At 39.0% G+C, this 17,163-nt stretch overlaps 1 protein-coding gene and 1 pseudogene across 3 annotated transcripts in view; one reads left to right on the forward strand and one right to left on the reverse strand.

Annotated features, from left to right (window-relative positions):
* Positions 1-17,163, reverse strand: part of SRGAP1 (SLIT-ROBO Rho GTPase activating protein 1) — a 277,813-nt gene that overhangs the window by 206,715 nt on the left and 53,935 nt on the right. The window lies entirely within an intron of this gene.
* Positions 3,862-3,977, forward strand: LOC128775223 (U2 spliceosomal RNA; annotated as a pseudogene).

Below are 17,163 nucleotides of genomic sequence, written 5' to 3' on the forward strand. Positions count from 1 at the left end.
TCTCTCTCTCTCAATAATAAACATTAAATTTCAATAAAATGTAAATTTTATAGTTAAACATTAGAAATTAATTCTTCTAAACCTACTTTAAACATTTCTTTAGCATATAGGGTTAAATCATAAGGGATCTAGGGAGACTGTATTAATGAATCAAGTGAGGTAGCTAAACACAAGAAATAAATAGCTGGAATTCATTCACTTGTTCACTTAATCAGCAAAAATTATCAACCATTCATTTTGTACCAAGCACTAGGGTGGGCATTTGGGATGCAAAAGTTAATGACCCTCAAGAATTTAGTGAGAGGGTACCTGGGTGGCTTAGTCAGTCAAGCTTCGGACTCTTGATTTCTGTTCAGATCCTCATCTCATGGTTCATGAGACTGAGTGCTGAGTTGGGCTGTGCTCTGACAGAGAGAAGCCTGCTTAGGATTCTCCCTCTCCCACTCTCTGTTCCTCCCCCACTCATGTGGTCTCTCTCGCTCTCTCAAAAATAAATAAACAAGAATTTAGTGAAAAAGAACCACAAAAGCACAAGTAAAACCTTGGATTGTGAGAACTTGTTGTGCGAGTGTTCTGCAAGACGAGCAAACATTTCTAACAGATTTTAACTTGATCAACGAGTGCTGTCTTGCAATACAAGTAGTATGTGATGCCACAAACATCACGTGATCACAATTGAGCCCATGGTTCTTAAAATCTGCTTTGAAATACCAGTGCTTTGGGTTACAAGCATGTTTCTAGAACAAATCACGCTCGCAAACCAAGGTTTTACTGTATAATAATTGAGGCACAAAGCAGAGTATAATTCAGTGTTTAAAAAGGGACAAGCATTGGGGCTCCTGGGGGGCTCAGGCAGTTAAGCATCCAACTCAGCTAAGGTCATGACCTCAAAGTTCATGAGTTCAAGCCCCACACTGGGCTTTCTGTTGTCAGCACAGTCTGCTTCAGATCCTCTGTTCCACATACCCCCCCGCCCCTCCCTCGATTGCACTCTCAAAAAGCAATTTTTTTAAAAAAAAAAAAGGGATAAATAACTGATATGAAAAACCGTTTTATGAAAGTTGCAGTTTCACTGCTGTGGATGTGAAATTCATTACTGTTGACACAAAAGTACTCTTCATGCAAAGATGAACCCTGTTCTCCAGGTGCTTCTAGTCTAGCATGGAGGAGAGATAAGAAACAATGACAACTAGTAATTCTCAAATCATGGGGAGGGGCCAGGTTCTTAAAATTTGAATCCTTCACAAACTGATACTTTTGAAAAAAAAGATACCTAAAAAAAGGTAGTAAGAATTCCAAATGCTTAATTTCAATTTTTGTATTTATTTCATGGAAGAACAGTAACATCTCAGTCCATGCACAAGCACTGTAATAAAGGATTATGGTGTTAAAACCGAAGTATATAAGCTACTGTCACATAGAGGGAAATGAATGATCAGTTGTAAGGAGAGGCACAAACTTAACCTAAGGAAAATCTTTATGGAAGATGTGACCTTTGAACTAGGTCTTAAAAAAAATGGAGGATTCCCCAGAAAAATGCAGTGAGGAGTAGAAAGAAAACTCCAGGCAGAAGGAGCAACACATAGAGGCAGGAAAAGCAAGTATTTCCATTAAACTGAATGATGAAGGAAAGGCCAGTAAAGGAGGGGTTATAAGCTGAATTTGAACATTAGAAGCTGAATGGCCCCCATTTGGTGAAATTTCATAAAGACTGAAAAAGGAAAACAATTGATTCCCTTACCAGGTGTTTAAAATATTATTACAGAAACAGCTCCAGTGACCATTTCAAGTGAATTTAAGCCTTTTGGGTGGGACTCATTAAACACCACCTTACATGTATGTATCTTCCTCTTCAGTGTTGCAGATAGCGAACCTTTGTCACAGCTTTAAAATGGAGAAAAATCACCATCGTGCCAGACCTAGAGTCTTCAGATGTGGAGGGAGAGGGTTTATATTCCTCGTCTAGGTTTTGGTTTAGATTTTTACTTCGCCAGCTTTCCTTGCAGATGCACAAAGCAGACAAGAATGTGGGCTCTGTCTAGTGCTGACTTTTACCTGCTCCCTGACCTGCGACAATTTACTCACCCCTCCAGTTTCCTCAACTACAGAAGAGGGATGGTGACAGTCCCCCCCCCCCGACCCCCAGGGGTTACTGTACTATGAGGATTAAATTAATACAAGTAAAGCACTCATAAGAGTGATCCGTGTCAATGAGTTAGTATCACAATAGCACTGAAAATAAACTAGATGGATGTGTAATATCTCACTGCCCCCCCAAACCCCACAGTGCCATTCATATAAGTACCCAAAAGTATTATCCCCAAATTCTAACCCTGTACATCATCCGCTATTTCTTCAACATCACTGTAAACCTAAACATGTATTACAGGTAGAGAAAATAGAGCTAATTACAGGCTTCGGAGTAAAATGACTAAGGCAAATCAATAGAGGAGCTTATTTTCCATCCTGATCCTACCTTAGTTATCCCTAAAATTAGAAGCCAGTAGTTTGGGGTTATTGAAAGACACTTCCTCTGAGAGAGGAAACCGGAATGAGACACGACTGTTTAGGCAGGCTTTATTTGAAACATTTAGCACCTCTTCGAAATGCAAAGTAATCAAGGCGAGGAGTAACTATTTTAAAGTCTGAGACGGTTGTCCAGAGTTCACTGAGAGTTTGACAACAACTGGGGACTACAGAATAAGAAATGTGGGGCCACTTCACACAGAAGCTCAGCAAGAGGATGGAGGAGTTTTGGGTCAGGAATGTAAGAGTTTATCTTAATTTAGCAGCTGTTCAGCTGGTAGCAGCCAAATCGAGTGAAGCCTTTTCAGGGAGAGCAGTTTAAGCCACAGCCGTCTAGACGAAACACCACCACTACACGGATGGGCACCGAGGCTCCCCAATATCGGCACAAATTCCAGAGATACAGCCAAGGCTACTTTAGACGTCGCTGGCAAATCAGCAGAAATGTGGAGAACTCTAGAGGCCAGGGAGTTCCCTGGGCCACCTTAAGGATGGTAAAGGCAATTTGCAAATGCTTTCAGTATCCTGGGTAATATTAAGCTTCCCCCTCCCCCCACCCACTCCTTACACTTCAAATTATCGTCAAGTGTATTGTTTCTGGGGCCTATTCCTTTTTCCTCTGTTCTCCAAACACATCCACATCTTCACCCTGTATTTGTCAGGGCAAATAGAAAAGGTCTTTGACCCCAAATGTGGCCCTTTGAGACCAGTTTAGGCTGACCTCTCCACCATTCTCGCCTGCCCAAGAGCTGACCTACAGGAAGTAAATACAAGCATTGTTCCTTAAAGGCAAAAAATCATACTGGTTTTACCATCACCTGCAGAGAGAATACAAAAGCCCAAGAGAAAATATTATGACGTCTACAACTATGACCAACAACCTCACCACCACATAATTGCTATCATCATGTTTTTAACCTCTTAATTCTGCTTTGCTACCATGTCTCCTAGGTATTGCTAAGGCATTACCGTAAGGCTCCATCTATTTTTTTTTTCCCCTCAAAAATGTGCCATGACTTCAATGTGTTTCAAAATACCCAGTATTACCGTACCTGAAGAGAGGCTGCGGACAGTGGCATCTCAATGCTTACAAGTTCAAAATGGGGCCAAAGAGGGTAGGGAAGGAAGTGGGCTACCTGCTGTTAGTCTGGAATGATAAATTTAATAATCAAGTAGTTAGAAGTATAGTCAACTAAAGAAAATAAAACAGGTTACATACCAGTGACTAGGAGGTAGGAATAAATGCAGAACAGAAAGCACAGACGCTTTAGTTAAAATGATTAGGCTGCCAGAGATTGAGGAAAACAATTTCCTGCTAATAATATCTGACTATATATCACTTCTCGGCCTTCTGGCTAAGATCAAGTGTAGTATCTGTTCTTATCAGTTGAATATCTGACTATAGAAATCACCTACTAAGTAGCAATAATCTTACCAAAATTACAACTTCCAAGTCTTCAGGTTAGATTTTGAACTTAACCTTGTTCAAGTCACTCGATCACCCAATCAAGCATTCATAAAACATCTCTTAATTATGCAACACTGCATTTGACTTCCTGGAGTAAATAAAAGATTCAAACCCCCTTCCTACAGAAACTTATACTCTGATGGTTAGTTTTGTGACAACTTGGATAGGATATAGTACCCAGTAACTTAATCAAACACTAATCTAGGTGTTGCTCTGAAGGTATTATGTAGATGCTTAACATCTATAAACAGCTGACATTAAGTAAATGAGATTAGCCTCCATAGTGTGTGGGCTGCAATTATTTGAAAAGCCAAATGGGCAAATACTAAAGGTTTCCCAGAGAAAAGAAGGAATTCTGCCTCAAGGCTACAGCGTCAATTCCTGCCTGAATTTCTAGCCTGCTCTCCTGCCCTATAGATTTTGAACCTGCAGAAAACTACACCACTATGGATTCTGTTTCCCTGGAGAACCTGGACTGATATGCATTCTTATAAACAATTAGAAGCAAACAGTAAATGGGAAGAACAAACTGCTATAAAGATGCCTTATAAAAGCATGTCCAAGAGCATACACTCAAGTATTTCCAGTATAATAGGATAATTTCTATCATGGAGCGAAGTACAAAAGACAGTAAGAATATAGAAGGGCTTGTATTTGCCTAAGGTAGTTACAGACAGTCCAAAAGACCTTTCTTGAAAGGATACAAAGAATTTCTTACAGAAAAGGAAAAAGCACCCGCAACTGAGAAGAAATGCTAGAATGCACAGTATATGTACTGAAGCATAAACTAAAAGATCAGAACGAAGGTCAAGGAGCGGAGCAAATGATAGGATAGGAGATAAAGTGGGTTGCATACAAAAGGCCATGTCTGCATGTGAGAAAGAAAAGATCATGGAAGACAAGGCTTAAAGTGTACTAAGCCCTAAAAAGTCATAGCTGTTCAATTTTTGATTTGATAAATGCATAAATGAATGCTGTTAGCTTACATTAAATTGTTACCGTAAAGATGTAGCTAAAATGAGAGGAAGAACAAGTTTGGCGATGTGGCAGGATACAAGATCAATATACAAAAATCAATTCTGTTTCTATATACTAACAGTGAGCAATCTGAAAACAAAATTAAGAAAATCCCATGTACATTATTACACAGCTAAAAGATTCTCTAGGAAAACTTTAACAAGTTTAACACTTTTGTGCCAAAAACTGTAAAACACTGTTGAAAGCTGTTAAAGATCCAAATAAATGAGAAAACATTGCTTGTTCATTGATCTTAAGACTTATTATCTATAAGAAGGAAATACTACAGATTCAACACAATCCACATCAAAGTCTCAGTTTGATTTTTTGCAAAAACTAGTAAGTTGGTCCTAAAATTCATATGGAAATGAAAGCAACCCAGGATAGGACAAGAAATGAACAAAAAAGAACAACCTTCAAAAAAACGAAGTTGGAAGACTTACACTTCCAAACTTACAACAAAGCTATAATAATCAAGACAGTGTGGTACTGGCATAAGGATATACATATATATCAATGGAACAGAACAGAGTCCAAATACAAATCCTCACATTTGTGGCTAATTGATTTTCAACTGGGACAAGACAATTGAAATAGTCCTTTCAACCAATGGTGATGGACAACTAGATATGCACATGCAAAAGAATGCATTTGGACCTCCACCTCACATTTCACACAAAACAAAAAACGGATCAAAGACCTAAATGTAGGAACTAAAACTATAAAACTCCTAGAATACACAGTAAATATTTAGGACCTCGGTTTAGGCAATGGTTTCTGAAATATGGCACTAAAACCACAAGTGACAACAGAACAGGTAAGCTAGACTGAGACCCATCAAGAAAACGAAGACAATGCTCAGAATGGCAGAAAATATCTGCAAGTCATACATTTTACAAGGGATCTATACATAGAACATATAAACAATTCTTACAATTCAACAGTAAGACAAATAAGTCAATTTAATAATAGGCAAAGGGAGTGCCTGAGTGGCTAAGTCAGTTGAGTGTCTGACTTCAGTTCTGGTCACAATCTCAGTTTGTGAATTACAGCCCCACGTTGGGCTCTCTGCTTAGAGCCTGAAGCCTCCTTCAGATTCTGTGTCTCCCTCTCTCTCTTCCCCTTCCCTGCTCATGTTTGCGTTTGCTCACTCTCTCAAAAATAAAAGCGTTTAAATTTTTTTTTTTAAATAGGCAAAAGAATTTGAAGAGACATTTCTCAAAAAAAAAAATTTATATATATATATATATATATATATATATATATATATATATATATATACACACACACACACACACACACAAATGTCCATTAAGCACATGAAAAGATGCTCAATATCATTAGTCACCAGTGAAATGCAAATCAAAACCACAAAGAGATGCTACTTCACACTCAGGATGGCTAATATCACAAAGTCAGATAATACCAAGTGTTGATGAGGATGGAAGAAAATTAGCACCCTCATATATTTCTGGTGGGAAAATAAAATGGTACAGCCACTGTGGAAAACAATTTGGTGATTCCTCAAAATGCTAAACACAGTTACCATATGACTCAGCAACTCCACTCCCAAGTATATGCTCAAGAGAATAGAAAATTTATGCCCATAAAAAAATCTGTACACATATGTTCATAGGATCATTCCTAACAGTAAAAAAAAAAAAACAAAAACAAAAACCCAAAAAAACACCAAAATGTCCATCAACTTATGGATGGATAAACAGTACTGGTACAGCCATACAATGGGATCTTAGTCATAAAAAGGACGGAGGTACTGATGCATGCTACGACACAGATGAGCCCTGAAAACACATGCTCAGTGAATGAAGCCAGTCACAAAAGATCAAATATTTATAGGATTCCATTGATAGGAAACATCCAGAATAGACTAATCCACAGGAACAGATAGATTAGTGACTGCCTGGAGATGGGGTGGGGTTAGGATAGCTAATAAGAATTTTCTTTTTGGGGTGTGGAGAATGTTCTGAGTTTAGATTGTGGCACACTCTGAATATACTAAAAACCACTGAACCACTTTAAATGTGTGAATTTCATGGAATGTGAAATGTATCTCAATAAAGCTGTAAAAACAAGGAGCTATGATGCAGTTGGATAATCAAACTTGCTTAAGCAGAAAACCTTTTCAAAATAGAGAAGATGTGTTAACGGGAAGGTGCTACCAGAAAATGAGAGAAATAAAGTGTGAGACTTTGATGTTTCCTCAAGGGGGTCGGGGAGGCTTGTGACCACTCCATGCCCAACCTCCCAGGAATATGATTTTGAACAGTCATACAAGGACTAAAGGCATTTGGAGTGGAGTTCCTTGAATGTTAACACCTTAGAGACCCTGTCTTTGGATTCTTACAACTTGGTTCCCCAGAACTACCCCAGATTCTGGTTGTTCAATTCTCCTTCAATTCTGTCTCCCATAATTAGAGTTCTATAATTTCAGTAAGTTCTGTCTTCCTTGCTTCGGTTACCCAGAGTCAGTTTCTGCTAGGAAAAAGATGGATTATTTTTGAATATTTAGGGAAGGCCACTGGATATGTACAAGCATCATGAGATTTACTGAGGCAAAGTGTGAGACTTAAACTAATTTCCTCTGAAGAATTTCTGACACAGATCATTCCTTTAGGAATTCACCTAGTGATACTGATAGGTTACTGTAACAAATTGTTGTTCTGACTTCACTAGGCAGAGACCCAAGAGATTCTTTTCAGTGACCTAGTGTTCCCTATGCTTTTAAGGAAACCAGATAGATATATAAATACTGTTACATCTAACACTTTTTTTGTTTCAAATGTAATGTGTTAACACTTTAAAAAAAGGTAAACCCAATCACTAGGATACCGCTGACAAATCTTACATACCTGAACAGTGTTTTCTCAAATTTGAATAGATGATTTTTTTTAATATGAAAAGGTCCTGGAAAAATCGAAAAACCTCAAATTGAGAAAACTTGTATCACCATTTTAGCTTCATAATGGTTATTAACATCCATCTGATTACAAAAGCCAAAGTCAGTGTGACTGCAAACAATTCAACATCCATCAACAGGTGAATGGACAAACAAAATGTCAGGTCCAAACAATGGAACACTCATCAGCAATGAAGTGAAATGAACTACTGACCTGCTACAACCTGATAAACCTCAAACATCATGTAAGTAAGTAAAGAGACCAGATCCAAAAGATCACAGAGTGCTTGATTCCATTTATGTGAAATGTCGAAAAAGGGCAACTTTATAGGGCCAGCCTGCAGATCAGTGGGTACTTGGAACGGCCAGCTAGACCAAGGGTGAACAAAATAAAAACAGGAGGGATTTCTTTTGGTGGGGGGTAATGGAAAGGTTTTCAATCTAGACTGAACCTCCACGTTAGCCTGGGAAGAGCCAAACCACAAACCGTAGACTGCCGTGTGATGGCTGCACAACTCTATAAATTTACTGAAATCACTGAAATGTACATGTAACAACAGGTGAATTATACGGTATGTGAATTATAGTTGAATAAAGTTTTGTTTTGTTTTTTTGGAGGGGGGAGTAAACGCAAGGCAACATTATGTTGAGAGATCATAATCCAAAATACACCCCTTTGGGAGCACAGAGAAAACTTTTAAAGCATTTAAATACAAATTTACAGAGAATTCAGGGACCTCTGAGAATGCCGTCATAGATCCCGACATAGCTAAGAAAAATTGCCCCAAAGGTGTACAATAGTCTTGGCAAAGTTTTCTGGGGACCTAAACATTTTTACCCTCTTTTGCATGTGCACAAAAAAGACAAAACAAACAAATCGGAAATGTTTTATACTCATTTTAAGGACAATCCTTCTAGAGGGACTTATACAAAGTCCTAGTCCTTTCTGTTATATTTTCATTTATCATCATATGCATTTATTAAAAACAAGACTGTAAAAATACATGTTTTCACAAATACCCTATAGTTCTATACCTTTGTATTTTTTTTTTAAGCCTATCAACTGTAGGAACTCCCCAGTCTCTTCCAGTAAAACTCTGGAACCCCTCTCTAGGTTGTATTAAGTTTTGCTTATCATAAATAGCAAAACTGATTTTCCCAGTTTGTTCTTTTCCTTGTTTTATTTTGGTTTCTGTTTTTTTTTTTTTCCTGTTGTAGAAATTACTAATTGTAACACAGTTGAATCTTTCAGTCTTCTTTCTAGGTTGTTTATCTTCTAGTTTCAAGGCTGCAAGTTATCATTCTTCCATTGGCCTGATTATAATCTTTTAAAACACAATGCACTGAGCACACTATCTCGATGACTCAGGCACATCTCCCAAACGCGAAGTATCCCATTTTGCTGTGTTACTGTGCCAACACAGCAAAAGAGCTTACTGAGGTATGTGGGAGTGTCTGTCACCCATTAAATGGCCCTAGGCTGCCAAGGCCAAAATCCTTCCTCTGTTGTCATCCTGTCTGCTGTCATTTCTCACATCTGTCTGTGGGTCTGTTTACAGCTAGCACTGTTTCTCCTTTCCATGTACTGATTCCATTGTTCTAGGATTAGGAAGCAGACTTAACTTGCTGGCTTAGAGGTGTATATAAATCAAAGCTGGGGTTTGAGGTTCTGAATAGAGGTTTTAAATTCCCCAGTATGTAAACTGCAGGAGCCCCAGTACCTTCACTTGGCTTTTTCAAAAACATGCTGATGTGGGGCACCTGGATGGCTCAGCCAGTTAAGCATCTGACTTCGGCTCAGGTCAAGATCTTGCAGTCTGTGAGTTCAAGCGCCGCGTCGGGCTCTGTGCTGACACCTCAGAGCCTGGGGCCTGCTTCAGATTCTGTGTCTCCCTCTCTTTCTGCCCCTCATTCACCCTCTGTCTCTCTCAAAAATAAATAAAACAGGTTTAAAAATTTTCAAAAACATACTGGTGCTTTACCAAGATAACTGGAGCACCACATACTACCGCGCTGGGACTCCTCTGCTTGGCCGTCTCCAACCCAGCTCTTAAGGAACTCAAAAGCAGTGACAACTTAGTTGTCCGTTAACTTGGACACAGGCAGCCCCTACCTCCTCCCCTGCCCAGACTTTGATAAATGAGAACATTTTCTTTTGTATTTGAACATAGCATGCTTCAGAGTTCTGACAACCCTTTAGCAAGAACCTAGCAATGCAGAATTGTCGCTTCAGGTAAAATCCACAACCATGGCCAAAAGCAGACGTCCAAAGATGTTTCAGGATTAGGAACTATAGCTATTTTCAAATTTTAATAATCTAATTAACTGAATTTAAAATACATAATACTACGTAAATTTCCCTGGAAGGATAGGAATGAAATTGGTGCTACTGTTTCCTTTGTGTGGAAGGAAGGTCAGACAGCAGAAGGGCAAGGGGGAACTTTTCATTCTACATTAACACTTTTTGGATATTGAATATATGACTCTATTCCTTTGACAAAAATAAATGGAAACTTTTTAACAACTGCATTATAGAAGTAAAGCCTACCAGGGCAAATTAGAAGCCAACTGATCAGGAAAGCGCCAAGCATAGTCCACTGTGGGCCAGGGAGAACAAAACCTACTTCTTAAATTATTTCACTTTCTACCCTCAACATCTAGGTTCTGTCTGATGGTCCCCAAGACTTTGTTTTGGCTCCTGCCATCATATCCACATTCCAACCCAAAGAAGAAAAGAGCACAATCCTTCTAAGGACATAACAACGAAGTTGCACAGATCATTTCTATTCACATCACAGTGGTCAAAACTTAGTCACATGGCCATACGTAACTGCAAGGGAACGTGGAAAATAGTCTTTAGAAGGCATAGGTCCAGCTAAAACTTGGGAGATTACCAAAGGAGAAAGTAGTACAGGTGTTGGGATACAAATAACTGTGGCAACTTCAGCCACAAATGAGTTAACACACAACTTAAGGGTAAAAGTTGCCTGTGGTGGGAGACAACAGAACACACCCAGGGGCTTCAGGTACATTAATAACATTTCTTAAGTGATTACAACACAGGGTCTCATTTTTCACTGTTATTCCTTTAAGAGTGTAGGTGTGTACATCACATTCATTATGTGTATTTCACAATTTAAAAACATCAAAGTTGTTGAGGCAGTGAATGGGCACATGGGGATTTATGCTATTCCCTCTACTTTTGAGAATGCTTGCAAACCTCTAGAACAAGAGTTTTATATGCACACTTTACACACATATACTTTTATCTTAATACCCTCTCAGACACAGAATACTTATTAAAAACCTACTTTGTAAAACGCACTGTCCTAAACAAGGTTACATGCCTCCATGCATTTGTTATATGGATGTCAAAGAAAGGACTATGCAATCTTTAAAATGCTTACTGTCTAATAAGGAGATCACTATTAAAATAATACAGTCTATGATGGAGTGACAGAATGAGTACAGACAGAATCCAGAGAAAGGAGAAGTCAGTTTGGTTTAGGGGAAAATGAGGTTGCTATCCTTGGAAATGAGCAAATGTGACAAAAATAGTAAGTAGTTAATAAAAATAATAAACATGCAAACTAATTTTAAGCAATTAGATTTGTGCAAGCCTCTTCATGCAGCTGTCATTTTGTCTCAAAGTTAAGAATCCAGTTAAGTACAATCTGAGGAAGTGGAAAGAAAAATAAACTGCTGCTCTACTTGGACACATTAAAATCCACGTTGCTACTTTATAACCAAGTCTTGTCAATCACTTTAGGGAGGCCTTCTGGACAGGCGCCCCAGTCTCTCTGAAGGAGGCGGGGAGGCGAAATGATTGTGGACATCTGCAGTGAGGCTGCTCATGTTTGGATCTCCAGTCCACCCTCTGCAAGCTGTGGGATCATGCTACAGATGATGCTTCACCCTTCTGTGCCTCAGTTTCCTTCTCTATAATATTTGGATAATGACAGTATCTACTTACAAGAGATACTGTGAGGCTCATCCTGTTCTTGGAACAGTGTCTGGCACATAGTAAACACCCAATACATGTTTGTTGCTGCTGCTGTTACCCATGGCTCTTGAAATATGAGCTCATCAAGTGTCCCCTATAGTTCACCGGGGTAGGGGAGGTTATTTTGTACAAACTACAGACCTGAATTTTTGTAAAATATCCTGATGATTGTTACAAGACCACAAAGGCCAAACAAGGCAGCTTTGCAAGCTAAATCTAGTGAGCCACCAAAGCCCAACTTAAATTTTTACGGAGAACCATGTTAGTCAAGTTGCTGCAATAAGAGGTTATGAAAATAGAATTTTGGCAAGTTACAGGGCTCAAATGCTTCTAACTTACACAGCTGATTATTTCTCATATGGGTTACCTTCCTTGATGATTATCTGGTTAATTTTTAATCTCAGGCTCTCCTGTGTCACCCCTCCCATGCTCTAGTCCAGCTTTCTTCCTAAAGCAGCTGGAAATCGAAGCCGTGGTTAGAAAGAGCTCCCACCAAAGCTCAGAGTTGGGGGGGGGGGGTGTCTAAAAACGTACTGCGCACACCCGTAAGTGAGAAATGCTAAACTGTGTGATGCCAACTATGGATAGTCTAGGATTATGGAGAGTACACCGTGGGGCAAAACAAACAGAAAAAAATGGCGTTGTACGTGGATGAAGCAAACTTTTGCTCCGCCTCAAAGCACAAGTACAATTCAGATAGTCAGAGAGGGAAAGGAAGAATCAACAGTGAAAGCAGAAAGATGGGGGAGCTCAGCACAGGCCATGACGAGACGAGACAAGATAACACAGCAAAAAGTCTTTGTTTTGGAGGACTGGGAAAAATAAACTTGCATGGCTAAACATGGGGCTAGACTATGGATGGCTTTTTCTTTAACAATTAATCCACTATTAGAATTATTAGTCCAAGGGTTCTCATTCTCTCACTGTAGAGAAGAAAGTAACACACCATATTAGGAATAGTGCTTTTGAAGAACTAGGAAGTTTCTCCAGCATAAGGACCTTATCTGCATTGGTCTATAAATTCTTAGCACCTAGGACAGGAACTGGCACACAGTTTAAGTGTTTAAAAAATGCCCGACAGCAGCGCCTGGATGGTTCAACTGGTTAACTTTTTTTTTTAATGTTTATTTAGTTCTGAGAGAGACAGAGTAGGAGTCGGGGGAAGGGCAGAGAGAGAGGGAGACACAGAATCTGAAACAAGCTCAGGTCAGAGCCTGACTTGGGGGCTCAAACTCAAGAGCTGTGAGATCAGTGACCTGAGCTGAAGTCAGGTGCTCAACCAACTGAGCCACCAAGGTGCCCCAAGGTTCTGGCTCTTGATTTTGGCTCAGGTCATGATCGCCTGGTTCTGTTGCTTCGGGAGATCCAGCCTCCATCAGGGTCCATGCTGACAGCACAGAGCCTGCTTGGGTTATTCATATTCATTCATTCATTCTCTCATGCGCGCTGTCTGCCCCTCCACACTCACACACGTGTACTTTCTCAAAATAAATAAAACTTTAAAAAATAAACAAAAATGCCTGACAAGGAAATGTCTGAACAATAGCCACATGGCAACAGACAAAACCAGCAGGTCATGACTGTCTAACAACAACAAAAAAAAAAAGTGCCTAAGTCTGATTGAGAGTTCACATTCTGTAAATATCAAACAGACGTGTTTCATTACCTCCATCACTTTCTCCTGTTATTTTTAAGCCTCCTCTTTAGCATGCATGGTTTTTTTCTACATGATTTCTTTTTAAGCTTGATGGGGGCAGAATTCTAACTGTAATTTCTTCCTTGTAACTTTATTTTTAATTAGAAAACAAAACAAAACAAAACCCAAAGGCAAATGGAGATATGAGGCATTGCTTAGTTCACAACAACAGATGGAGAGCTGTTCTCATCACCATTTATTTACCAAAGGAGAGAGAATGGTCCACTGGAGGTAATGGGGAATTCCTTAGTTTATCTGGAAAATCACCTTGAACCATCATTTATTACATAGCTTTTCCCCCCCAAGCTTCCTCCCAACACCTCAATAAAACAATAAACAAGACTTGCTAAGAACTTCTACACCAGTTCTAGAAAGTCCTTTAACACTAATACCCCCTTGGTATGAAGTTGGGCACTTCATGTTTATCCTCAGTTATTTCTAAAGTCGGATGCATTGCAACAGATAGGTTGGGGGGGGTGGGGTTTAGAGCAAAGATAGTTTAAATGTAAAGAAACACTTCACAGCTACTTAGAATCTAACATACAGAATATAGATTAATAAAAAATCATGGGTATACACCAATAAATACACAACTTATAATATTTTCATTATGTAGCCAACCTGGCCCCATTTGAGAAAGTCAACTTGATCCCTAAAGAAGTTTTAAGGTATAGACCATTATATACTGTAGTAATTTTCATGTATTCATAGTAATTCAACTGGTTATAAATAAACAGCAAAAACTACAGTAAGACTTAACCAATGACACGTGGTCAATAAATGAAATCCATATATTCAAGACTCTTCCAACTAAAGTGGCCCAATTTGAAGCAAAAAAGTCAAGTAGGTGTGGCTTCCTCAGCATTGCTTTTGCCAAAAGGTACACCTCAATTCGATCTTACTTGATACATTTGCCTCTTTTTTAAAACAGATTTTTTCATGTTAATTATTTTTGAGACACAGAGTACAAGTGGGGTAGGGGCAGAGAGACAAACAGAGGATCCCAAGTGGGCTCTATGCTGATAGACAGCCCGATGCGGGGCTCAAACTCATGAACCCTGAGGTCATGACCTGAGCGAAAGTCGGAAGCTTAGCCGACTGAGCCACCCAGGTACCCCAATACATTTTTTTCTTAAAAAAAAAAAAAAAAAAAAAAAAAAAAGTTTTAGGTGTTGTCTGGGTGGCTCGGTGAGTTGGGCATCCAACTCGATTTTGGCTCAGGTCACGATCTCAGTTTGTGGGTTTGAGCCCTGAACTGGGTTCCGTATGACAACGTGAAGCCTGCCTGGGATTACCTTGCTCTCTCCCCCTCTCTGTGCCCCTCCCCTGCTTGCACTCTTTCTCAAATTTTTAAAAGTTTAAAACAAAGTTTTAAAGCACTATCTAACAATGGCAAATATAGGGGCAGGTGGCTCAGTCAGTTAAGCTGTCGGTGTCAGCTCAAGTCATGATCTCATGGTTTCAGGAGTTCAAACCCTGTGTCCGGTTCTGTGCTCACACTGCAAAGCCTGCTTAAGATTCTCTCTCTTTCACCTCTCTCTACCCCTCCCCCCACTGACACTGTTTTGGCCTCTCTAAAAATAAATAAACTTAAAACAAAATGGTAAATACGAAGATTCCAAAAAGATTAACTAAAATACCAACATACATTTATTAGCTTAAAACTATTGCTTTGAGTCTTAATTTACACATTATCACAAAGGATTCTCACCGAGTATTTTTTGGTATCTATTTCAGTTCTATAATATTTACGTAATGTGACATAAATCTTTTAAAAGTTTTAACATACCCTGCTTAAAACTCTGCAAAATCTAAATTTTAATTTGAGGAAATTTCCCATCCTGGAACAGAGACTAAAGTGCCCAATGAGGTGTCCATTTATCTGGCAGAATTACATTTTAAAATTATCATAAAAGGATTACATGAGATGTTCAAGGAAAATGTTCCCATTCAAGATAACATTATGAGTATTTGGAATGAATACAGAATGAATATTCTTATAAATTAACAATGGGATGTACCGGGCTGACTGTATTAGATTCCGTAACTGCAAAACCAAGCTCTTCACTGCCATATTGGTCTCCACATTTCTGAATGAATTAAAAGGCTTCCAAACAAGCTTCCTTTCCAGCACAGGAAATCCTGTTGCCCCCCCCACCCCGCGAGTATGCGTCATGCTCACAGATTTTCATTTCTCAACCCTTTAAAGGCCAACATTAGCCGTATTTCACAGGAAGTTCTTCCTTAATTCCTCCAATAGTTTGTAGGATACACTTTGGTTAGACACAAGGTCAGCGTAAATTGAGCTCCACTTTCTTATCACAGAATAGCAGCTGCGAAGAGGATGAGACACCACCACCCCATGTACCCAAACCTTTCTTTTTCTCAGGCTCTGAAATATATTAAGCAGCAGGTGGGTGGGCCTTCTGTGCCTTCTTGTTCTTGGATTTCTATATTAATATCTAGAAATACCTTTGCAAATCATCAAGGGACAAAACTCTATTCCCCGCCCCCAAATCTATATGCTAACCCAAATGAAATACCCAGAAAGATTTCTATTAGTTAACTGTGTTCCCAAATTGAATTTGAGGCTCAGAATAACAACACATGAAAACGCAATTAAATGAAATCTAATGCAGAAACGTTTTACTAAGTGGAGAGCACCATATTTCAATAGGACTGTGGCAAATCATGCTATTTTAAGACACATCTGAAAGAGCAGGCAAGGTAAACTGAGGGGGTGACCAATGGGATTCTTGAGAGCATGTTCAAGCATTGCCGCCTAAATAAAAGGCTAATTCCTTTTAGAGGAATTTTCTTTCACCTCCTCCCTAGACTGTACACAGATTTCATTGATGAGGGTGAAAATATCCCTTTGCTCCACATAACCAAGCCATTAAAACAATGTAGTGGTAGTACATTTGAGACCACAATTGGCATGCCCAAACATTATTCTCCTAAGTACAGCTCTATTGGCCTTGGTTCTCACACTATTATCTCCCCTAAATTTGGCTGCACATATTGTTATGGAGCACATTAGCCTAATTCCCCAAACAAAAGTAATCTCAATATTTATTCCTATGGAAACCAAATCAAAATAGCACATATGTTCTAGTAGCAGGCTTTTACTGTGACCAGATCTTTTATTTAAAAACAGAAAATCTGACCCTGTCAAAAATGGACAATTCAAGGGTTTCATTTACATTACAAAAGAGTTAGTAACTTAGAATGATCTCTTCAATGTTAATTAACATTCAGTTGACATCTGTTGTATAAAAAGAGGTCTATCAAATCAGTCTGCTCCTACCACCATTGCCCAAAATACGGCCACCCACATTGTGTGGTAACAAGAGAGGTCCATACGTGTTCAATGGGAATAGGGTTCTCTGATCAAGCAAATCAAATCCAGTGTGAAGGATTTTCTGAATGTGTTTGGAACAATCAAGGCTCCCCAAAGTTGTCTGACTACAGAAGCTTATTTTCAAATAATTCCAAATTAACTGAGAGTTAGCATTCTTCAGAAGACACTGGGAAAT

This window comes from Panthera pardus, unplaced genomic scaffold (assembly GCF_024362965.1).
Source record: "Panthera pardus isolate Hobbes unplaced genomic scaffold, ASM2436296v1 HiC_scaffold_6, whole genome shotgun sequence".
NCBI classification, from domain to species: domain Eukaryota; kingdom Metazoa; phylum Chordata; class Mammalia; order Carnivora; family Felidae; genus Panthera; species Panthera pardus.